A 10,615-nucleotide genomic window follows, 5' to 3' on the forward strand; every position below is an offset into this window, starting at 1 on the left:
CACTTTATTTCCACCAAATGCATCATTCATCACGACTCCAGACCACTCCAGGTTGGCCAGCCCTCTTTCTCAGCCTAGAGTGGCAGAAAACCTGATGGAGTGGTCCTGGGCCCCCTCAGCTCCTCACAGAGACCCCCTGTGTCTAGTATATGCACTGATTATCTCTACTTTGCTGCCCCCACAGCAAGGTGGTGATGGGAACTGAAAGGTAGTGGCTTCCAGGAGAGAAGAGGAAAAGTCTCTCTCCTGCTCTCCGATGCTCACACCCAATGAGGCTGTATCGCCCCTCCTTGGGGCGAATCTGAGGGGAAAGGGCCAAGAAACAGAGCCCCCTTTTCTGAAACCATGGATAGCTTCTCTAAGTATCTTGCTTTTCTTTCCTACAATTTTTACCTCCTTCATATCTTGAGATTATTTACATAATCTGAGAGAAAGAGAACAAATACTTGTTATTTATGAGAAAAAATTTATGACCTGAGCCCTCTGCTTTTGAAAAACCAAAATTCAAGCTCTTAAAGTTTAAAATTTTTGTCTCTGCCTTGGCCTTCAAAAGAATACTTTAAAAAAAGAAAAAGAAAAAACTAATCACTAGCCTTTCTCTCTTGCACTTCCACAGTGGCAACCTATCCTGAGGACAACAATCTTAGAATGTTCCAGCTATCTATGCTGTGGGAAAGTTGACGTCCACGCATGGTTCAGGGCCCGAGATGTAAAAAGAAGCAAAGTCAGATATTTCAAATACAAGAAGTTTAATATGAAGGGACTTCAAAAAATTCATGGAAAACTGGAATTAAAAGATAAAAATGTAAAATATAAGCTTTACTTCTCAACATAAGCACCATCAGGTTCAAGACACTTTTGTAAGCAATGATACCAGCCATTTGTTCCGTCCCTAAAGAACTGAGAGGCCTAGGAATTTAACCCTGTCAATACAGTCTTATTTACATGATTAACTGAAAAAAAAAATAGGTGCCCTTTAAAGATTGTTTTAAGATGAGAAAACAAGAAGAAGTCAGAAAGAGCCCATCAGGACTGTAAGGTGGTTGCCTAATGATTTCCCATTAAAACGCTCACACAATTGTGCTTTGCCTTCAGCCTTCAGCATCATACTGGTAAAGCCATGTTTCATCTCCTGTTACAATTCTTCAAAGAAATGCTTCAGGATCTTCATCCCACTTGTTCAAAATTTCCACTAAAATCTCTGCTCTTATCTGCAGTTGATCTGGGTGCAATGGTTTTGGCACCCATCAAGTGGAAAGTTTGCTCAACTTTAATTTTTCAGTCAGAGCTGTGTAAGCTAAACCAGTCAAGATCTCTGTGGTGTTGGCTATTGTTTCTGCTGCTAGTCATCAGTCTTCTCCAATTAGGGCACAAACAAGTGTAACTTTTTTCCTCCCAAATTGATATGGATGGTCTGCCGCAGTGGGCTTCATCTTCAACATCACCTCATCCCTTCCTACAGCACATTATCCATTTGTGAACCGCTGGTTTCTTTGGAGCATTGTCCTCCATGCTCGAGCATTAGTGCCTCACAGTAGATCCTGTTCAGATAAGTTATAACAAGTTAGTACGAGTTTATTTTGGTGCAAGAAAACCTTGGAATCCATGTATAGTTTTTTTCATAATATGCATTTTCCATGAAGCTTTTGAAGGCCCCTCATGCAGGGAATTGTTTAAAGGGTGTTGGAAAGCTAATAGAACAAAGATTGGAGTTTCAGGCAACTCTAGGAGGCAGCCCCCAGCCCTGGGGTGTAGCGTGGACAGATAGGTGTCCCTTGGGGCTCAGAAGAAGTGCTGTTGGGCAGCTGGGGTTCTAACCATCAAAGGGGTGCTCCTAGCTCATGCACAGGCCCCTGGGCCTGGGCGGGCTGGCACTGGGATCTCTAAGGAGACACTGCAATTCGGTGCTTGGACTGCTGAGGAGAGCACCACCCGTTAGGTGCTCAGTCAGACCTCTGCAGAGGGCGCTGCTCATCTGGTGCTGGAACTCCTGGGTGGGCTCCTTGAACAACTGGTGCCCAGATCTGTAAGAGGGCACTGTCTATCATTTTGTTGGCCTTAGGGGGTGGGGTGTGTATACACCTCACAGTAACACTCAGATCTCAGAATCAAAGCTTCTTGGGACTGTTTTCCAAGTATACCAAGAAAATACTGCACATCTGGTGCTTAGACCTCTCAGGGGGTGCCTTTCAGCCACTGCTTGGCATACCAGAAAATGCAGGAGCCGGAGTTGCCTGTTGCTCCTGTAGCTACTGCTGCTGGAAGGTTGCTTACAGGGCCTGGGAACAGGATGACACTCATGCTTGGTACCTTCCTCCTGCTTTCCAACCTCCTGCCGACTCCTCTCATTGGAGCTGCAAGCGAGTCCTGAAAATGCAGTTTGCAGTCTAAGCCTGACATCACAGAGCCAAGGATAGAAGCGGGGGTATAAGTTATGAAACAATAGGTAAGTAGCTACCTCTGCACAAAAGGAAAATGTGTCACTGGAGGGAAGGACAATGAGGATACTTCAAAGTGTAGTGGAGGAGATACTTTTCAATTAAACAGAGATACTGTAGAAATACCTAGATCCAGGCATAAGTTCTCTCATATGCCTTCAATTGAAGAAGGCTATGTTTTTATTTTTATCAACAAAAGATTGGTACTTACTGTTAAGCTCTTCAGAGTACTAAAGCTTGGCTATACTAGGCACTAAGTAACACCCTAATAAAAAGAGACACTTAGGACAGGTACATTTTGCTGGAGAAATAAGGGAAACAAAATCTTAGCCTCTGCCCACTTGAGCAAGACCTACATTGGGAAACCTTGGGAGTTTTGATCCATGATCTGTACCTTCTTTCATTGAACTTAGCTAAATAGAAGAGGTGGGGTGGGGCCAAGTTCACCATCAGTACAACTGTATCTTGTAGTTTTCCAGCCCTGGCCAATCAGAAGTAGCCTAGTCACTTCCCATCACAGACCCTGAGTTTGTCTATGGCTCTTCTCAGACCCCTGGTCTAGCTCTACCTGTTGATTTGGGCTTTCACTGCCCCTCCTTTGGTGTTTATAATGGTTAATTTTGTGTGTCAACTTGGTTAGGCTGTGGTGCCTAGCTGTTTGGTCAGATGCTAGTCTAGATATTGCTGGGAAAGTATGTTTTAGATGTGATTACCATTTATAATCAGTAGACTTCAATTAAAGCAGATTATCCTCCCATAATGTGGGTGGGCCTCGTCCAATCAGTTAAAGGCCTTAAGAGAAAATAGACTGAGGTTTCCTGAAGAAGGAGTTCTGCCTCAAGGCTGCAACATAAAAACCCTGCCTGAGTCTCAAACCTGCTGGCCTGCCCTACAGATTTTAGATTTGCCAGCCCCCCACCCAAGGCATGAGCTAATTCCTTAAAATAAACCTCTTTCTCTCTCTTACTTTTATGTTATATAAAAAAAGTAGTGTGTGTGTGTGTGTGTGTGTGTGTATGTATAACCAATAGCAGATATAGATGGATAGCTGTCCTATTGATTCTGTTCCTCTAGAGAACCCTGACTAATGCAGTCCCCATAAACCCCTCACTTCTCCCTGACCCACCCACTCCCTTATTAATTCAAGTCATTTCTGGTTCCTGCTATTTTGAGCTTCCAATTTCAACCGGGAGCACAGTTTTCAAGATAGCCCATGCTGGGCTAAGTACCCCCGGGCCCCGATCTGTATACTCCCACACACTGACAAGGTCTCCAGCAGCTCTAGCCCTGCCTCCCAGTCCCCTGAGTGTCTAGGGACGAGAAGTCATTTGTTGTTATCTTTTGGCTCCCTGCCATGGCAAGATTTACCCAGGGTCTTCACATTCTGGCTGGGGTCTGTTTTGTGGTTGCTGACGGCCTCTTCCCTGGCCCGCGCTTAGCAGCGGGGTCCCTGGTGGTCTGCCGGGAGAGTGAGTGGGGTTGCTGGCAGGAGGGGGCTGGGCACTCACGTGGAAACCAGACAGAGCTGGGGTCCTGGCAACAAGCTTCCCCTGCTACCCCACTGTGTGCCCCAAGGTTTTAGGGATGAGCCTACCATGAAAGAACAAACTGGGGCTTTAATACATGTATTTTTTTAAATGTAACTCAAAATGTGAAAGATTAAGTACTGTGCTCATGATGAAGCATCCAGCTGCTAAATCGTTTTTACTTTTCCCTAGAAAAGAAAACAAGCCTTGGGTGTTTTCAGACTGATTACAAAGGTTTTGCTCTGGATTTTATTGAAGCAGATGCTTTTGGCTGCTTTTTCTTGTGGCTAAAAGCCGTGCTCACCCAAATCACTCATATCTTTCTGTCACTCTAATTGCTCTACAATTCATTTTGAGAAGCTCTTAACAGCTTTTCTTTCTATTTTGAAGTATTGCAGAGAGAGGCGAGGCTGGTGTTCAAGCATGCAGCCTTCCCTACAAGTGTCTCAGTGCCCAGACTGTGAAAGTTAAATGTTTACTGAACCTCTTCTCTCCAAGGTCAGACAAGACCTTCATAAAACCAAATCCGCGACCTTTTATCTGTCTGTATTCTATTTGACCTCTTACAGTCATTCAAAAAGGCATTTACTGAGGGTTTACTGGGTATCTGGCTCTACCTAGGCACCAGGGACAAAGAAATCAACAAGACACAGTTTCTTTTCCCAAATAGAGTGAGAGAAGGAAGAGATGAGTAAATATTAAAATACAGTGTGATGATTCCACACAAGCATGTGAATTAAAGGTGTGTGTGAAGGAACACAGAGAAAGGCTGCCTTATTCAGGCTGGGATGTAAAGGGATGGCTTCCTGGAAAAGGTAGCAGGAAATAATTCATAAATCATAATTAAGAATTAGCTCATTGAATGAGGTAGACAAAGGTGACCCAAAAGAAGAGATTATTTGTGTAAAAGTAGCAAGGCATAAGAGAGCACGAATCATTCCAAAAGCTACCAGAAGAATCACTGGAAGAAAACAAGTTTATCAGGAGCGGCAAGCTGTGAGGCAGGATCAAGTTGGAGTGGCGTCTGGAGAACTTTAAAGGGGCACTCTGGCAGCAGCTTGCAGGTGGATCGCTGTGATATTCAGCATGGGGGGAGCAGAAAGATTCTTTATAAGTTATTGGAATAGTCCATGTGAGCAACGGTGAGAACCTGAACTAAGGCATTTACAGTGGGTTGGAAAGAAGGGCATGGAGAGGGTTGGTAGTGGTTTGGATCAGAAGGTTTAGAAATGGGAAGGTAAGAAGCCAATGTTGGGGATACCTGGGGAGAAAGGAGTCTAAGGTGTCAATGTGAAAATGGTCGGATCCTCCCACTATTAAATGAAATGGCACACACGAAAGAATAAAACATTAGCTGGTAGATGAGTTTAGTGTGTTGACTTTGAAGACCCTGCAGACCAACGAAAGACAAGGCTCTGGCTAGAATATAGATTTGGGGAATCAGGGCATGCTTAGCAATTGAAAGAATTAAGGTCTCTCAGTATAAGGAAGGAGAGGCAGGGTGGCCTGCAAATGGAACTTTTAAGTAGCAACATTTCATTGAGGCATAACAGGTGATAAGTCTAAAAAATAAAGAACAGCCACAAGAAGAAAAACCAAGAGATAGCAATATCAGAGAAACATTTAAAATTTGCACCACCTAGGAAGGCTCCATGTAAAATCTGATAGAACATGGGTCATGAAGGTCATGATTTCAAATTTTCCTGAGGTGCTTTGTTCTTTTGACTTCCTGAGCACTGTATTTCACATCAGGTATCCATCAGCCTATGGGAAGATTAAATTTGTTATACAAGAAATGTAAAGAAAAGAACAAAGAGAAAGCCATTTTTTTTACCCTACATACAAACTGGACATGTAGCAAGATAATTAACCTTGTTCACTGGGATGTTATCTTGCGAAAGAGTATTTTCCTTGTCTTTACTTCCTTCATTAGTTTATTAGCAGGTGAGGCTGGAGGGCGTAGAACACAGGGTTTAATGATGTGAAAGGATGTCTCGCACCCTACCAATGGGTAGGATAGCTCTAGAGAAGAAGAGAAGATACAATGAAGAAAAAATAAAAGAACCATCTGGCTGTTTCTGGACTAGGGGACAATAGGAAAAAATGAGAGAAAGAGATTGGAAGTTGTCAGCTTTATGTCTCCCCTTTTTCCCTCCTTCAGGGGGATGTGCACCATATAAGTAAAGATTAAGTCAATGATAAAGATAAAAGCTGTAGTCATCTTCCCCTCAGGGAAGACTCTGGAAAAACAGCACCTTTCAAGTTGTCCCCTTCTCCCTGCATAGAACACCCTGGAAGGCAGCCACAGGGATTTGACTGGGTAGAGTGTGCAAAAAGGGAAGATGGTCTACCAAGCCTCCTCCATGAGGTGGCACTTTCCCAAACCTCCCAGTTCCTGCGTGCGTGTAGCTGAGGGACAGCAGGCTTGCTGAGGCGCTGCTGGGCGGACAAGGTGACCTCACGGACGGGGCTTGGTAGACACTGGGTGGCAGGCTGGACGAGGCCAAGGTAGTCACTGAGGAGCAAGGGGAGGCCCAGTCAGCCAGGAGCCCTGCTGGGAGAGAGCAAACAGAGTGGCGTTAGCTGTACGTGGCCTGCCACAGGGTCAGCAGCACGCAGTCAGCCAAGCGACACTGCCCCCGAGACCAGCAGACAGTAGGGAGCATCTACCCCAGGACCAGCACAAGCCAGGGAACCCATTCCCCAAGAATTCTTAGGGAAAGAAGCTGAAGCTGGAGAAGGTCGGCTGAGAGACTGAGTGAACCAACACTTATCTGCAAAAAGAAACCAAACACTGCTCCAGCCGCCCAACATACCGAAGGGAAAGAAGGCCAAGTGCAAGAAGGTGGCTCCGGCCCCCGCCGTGGTGAAGAAGCAGGAGGCCAAGAAGGTGGAGAACTCCCTGTTCGAGTAGAGGCCGAAGAACTTTGGCATGGGACAGGACATCCAGCCCAAGAAGGATCTTACTCGCTTTGTCAAATGGCCCAGCTCCATCCGTTTGCAGAGGCAAAGAGCTCTCCTCTACAAGCAGCTGAAAGTGCCTCCTGCCATTCACCAGTTCACCCAGGCCTTGGACCACCAAACAGCTACTCAGCTGCTTAAGCTGGCCCACAAGTACAGACCAGAGACGAAGCAAGAGAAGAAGCAGCAACTGTTGGCCTGGGCTGAGAAGAAAGCTGCCAGCAAAGGGGATGTCCCCACTAAGACAGGTGGCTCAAAGGCCACCTGTCCTTTGAGCAGGGGTCAACACTGTCACCACCTTGGTGGAGAACACAGGGTTTAATGATGTGAAAGGATGTCTCGTACCCTACGAGGCTCAGCTGGTGGTGACCGCACATGACGTGGATCCCATAGGTTGTGTTCCTGCCTGCCCTGTGTCGGAAGGTGGGGGTCCCTTACTGCATCATCAAGGGGAAGGCCAGGCTGGGGCGTCTAGTCCACAAGAGGACCTGCACCACCGTCGCCTTCACGCAGGTTAACTCAGAAGTCAAAGGAGCTCTAGCTAAGCTGTTGGAAGCCATCAGGACCAACTACAACGACAGATACCACGAGATCCATCATCACTGGGAAGGCAACGTCCTGGGTCTGAAATCCGTGGCTTGTATCACCAAGCTGGAAAAGGCAAAGGCTAAAGAACTTGCCACCAAACTGGGCCAAATGTACACTGTTGTCTCCTGTACATAAAAGTAATAAAAGCTATCCTTCAAAAAAAAAAAAAAAAAAAAAACAGAAACCAAACAGCTCCTCACATCATATTGACCTTTGTTTATCATACGTGACACTTCGAGTCCATTTGTTTTCCTGCTACTGCATAAATAAAAGTTCAGAAAAAAAGAGTAGATTCATTATAAATAAAACAATCTATTTTTTCTTCTTCACATGAGAGTGTCAGGCACAGTTTGCAACCCTGCTGTGCAGGTAAAAATGGGGAATAATATTTCCCAAAGTATGTGCCACAGAACATTAATTCCTCAGGATGTTGAGAGACGTTATGCAGGAAACATTAAAACACCATGGTCGTTCCAATTAGGGAAATTGGTTTAGAAAATAAACGAAATGTAATGCAAAATCTTCTGAGAGCATTTACTTACGAAAATTCTGAATCTTCAAGAGAGTAGTATGGAATGCCTCATTTCCATTTCCCAAATACGTTTGTCCACAGAGCTTCATTTTCATTGGCCATCTTTCAGAAACACTTTCCGGAAGCATTTCTCACATTTAAAAATGGAGACATCTCCAAATCTGTAGAAGAGTTGAGCCCTAGTCCACTCCTTCTCCTCTGCTGCGGTTCATTAGTTGGCAACTCACGATATTGCCAAACAGGAGAGCACAGGGCTCTCCCCGGGCAACCTATTGAAGCATAAGCAGCTAACATTCCCCTTTCCACCGCGGCAGGCACAGTTCTTCCCCATCCCTGCCTCCTAATAAAAGACCACAGATGTTTCATGTATTCTAAACCACATTGGCCATTCCTGGGTAGTGACAATGGACTGACCACACGTTTGCCTCCTCTTTCTCATAGGAACCAGAGGCACTGTCGTGCAGTGCGTGACAGTCTGCAGCTGGATTGCCCTGTGTGGATCCGCCTCGGCACTTCCTAGCAGCGTAATGATCTTGAGAAAGTTACTCACTCCTCTGACCCTAGTACCCTTATCGCCAAAGTAGATAGAATGAGAGTACTTACAGTTGTTCTCTATTCATGTATATTAAATATGTGTGTGTGTGTTAGGATATAACACATGTCACATACATTTTAGCTTATTTTTTTAGCTTGACAAAATATTAACGAAGGTATACAAATGGAATGAACTCGCAATGCCAAAGACAATAAAAGGAGCCAACAATAAAGTGATTTCAGTAAATTTATAAAGGTACAAAGCAAATAAAAGAATGCTACTAATAGAGCAGGGACCCACAACCTAGGGTCAGGGTTGACAGACGTTTCCTTCAAAGACCAGACAGAAATTATTTCAGGTTTTGTGGGCCAAGAGGCAAAATAGAGCATATTATTTAAGTCACTGTTGCAGCTACTCAGTTCCTGTCATTGTAGCATGAAAGCAGCCATAGACAATACATACATGAATGAACATGGCTACATTCCAATAAAGCTTTACTTATGGACACTGAAATTTTAATTTCATATAATTTTTATGTATCACAAAAATACTATTTTTTATGCTTTGCAAAATTCAATTTTAAAATATAAATATGAAAATGTAACTGAAAATATAAAAGCCTTTCAGTAGCTCCCAGGCTATACAAAAACAGGTGTCTGGCAAGGATTGGGCCATGGGCCACGGTTTACCAATTCCTGTCCCACAGCATGTTAATGTGGGAAAGAGCTAAGGAGGTGCTAGGTTTATAAAGAAGGAATACATGCAATGCAGAAAGCAGAGAAAAGACAGGAGACTTAAAACAGGGAGATTCACTAAAAGTTTATAGATGAAACAGTCATTCCTCTGACCCTCCCTAAACTCCTCCAAAAGGAAATTGACTTAAGAGATAAGAAACCCCATTCCTGTCCCTGCTGCTGCCATTTATTAGGGAGCCCATGCACTCTTCATTACTTTCTGGGTGTTTTATCTTTCCATATGTGATAAAAAGGGTCTCCTCAAATTGGTTTCTTTCATTTTTTCATTTTAACATGTTCCTTCTCATCATCCATGCTAATGCCTCAGCAAGTGTCATGGTTGCCTGACTCTTCGCTGTGCTACTTCCAGCCCTGCTGACATTCAGGCAACCCTGGAAAGACTTAAATCTCTGTCCCCGCCCTCCCACCCCAGCTCTGCAGGGCTGGAGCTGCTCAAATTAGAGCTCCCAGCGGCAGCAACCCATCAGGCACCCTGGGGGCTTATTCTCCACTGTAGCTTTTCTCTTTACTCAGCCTTAGGTCTTGATTATTCTCTCTCTTTTTATGAAATCCCAGAGGATGTTACTAAGTTTTCAGAGATGCAGATATTCACATACAAGCAACATTAACAACTATATAGTACCATATGATAATTTCTTAATATCAACATGTTCCCTTTTGAGCATTTCAGGAAATTCTATAAAGGGGTGGGTCAGAGAGAAATGTACTTTTTTCTTTTCTATAGCAGAGAAGGAACAGATTCAAAGAAAAAGAGGAAAGAGTGGGACTGCAGATGAGGAAAGCTACTATTTGGGACCGGGAAGGGGCCCTCTCCCAGGAAAGGGTGGGCTAGGAGGGTTCAATCACCCTGACCCTGGAAGCTAATCTTGGAAAAGAATCATTGCGCCACTGAGTGACATAGTGATCAGGTTAACTTCAGTTATGTTTAGCTAGGTTGTTACTTATTGATAGATGCTTTTATACACAGAGAGGAATGATCAGAGCAATTTAGATTCTGTCTACTATCCTCTTTATTAATTTTTAAACAATTAACTTTTTCTAAATAATTTGGCACTTACTACATAATTAACAAATCAAAAATGATTTATTAAATAAAATTTCCCCCAAACATTTAGGCATTGATTGTAAAATTAATTAATTATACTCCTTATAAGTCTATAGTATATCAGATCCTAAAAACTCTTTAAACACCTTGAAAAGAATATAAACACAAATGCAATGCTTCTAGAATTGATTAGTACTGGTATTAGAAAGCTATTAGAGTCACTGGATCAGGAATT

The 10,615-nt window shown here is 43.8% G+C and overlaps 1 pseudogene; it reads left to right on the top strand.

The window, feature by feature from the left end:
- Positions 1-7,690, top strand: part of LOC105862222 (large ribosomal subunit protein eL8-like) — a 163,112-nt pseudogene extending 155,422 nt beyond the window's left edge.
- Positions 7,691-10,615: the final 2,925 nt, after the last annotated feature.

Source organism: Microcebus murinus, chromosome 5 (genome assembly GCF_040939455.1).
Source record: "Microcebus murinus isolate Inina chromosome 5, M.murinus_Inina_mat1.0, whole genome shotgun sequence".
Classification (NCBI taxonomy): domain Eukaryota; kingdom Metazoa; phylum Chordata; class Mammalia; order Primates; family Cheirogaleidae; genus Microcebus; species Microcebus murinus.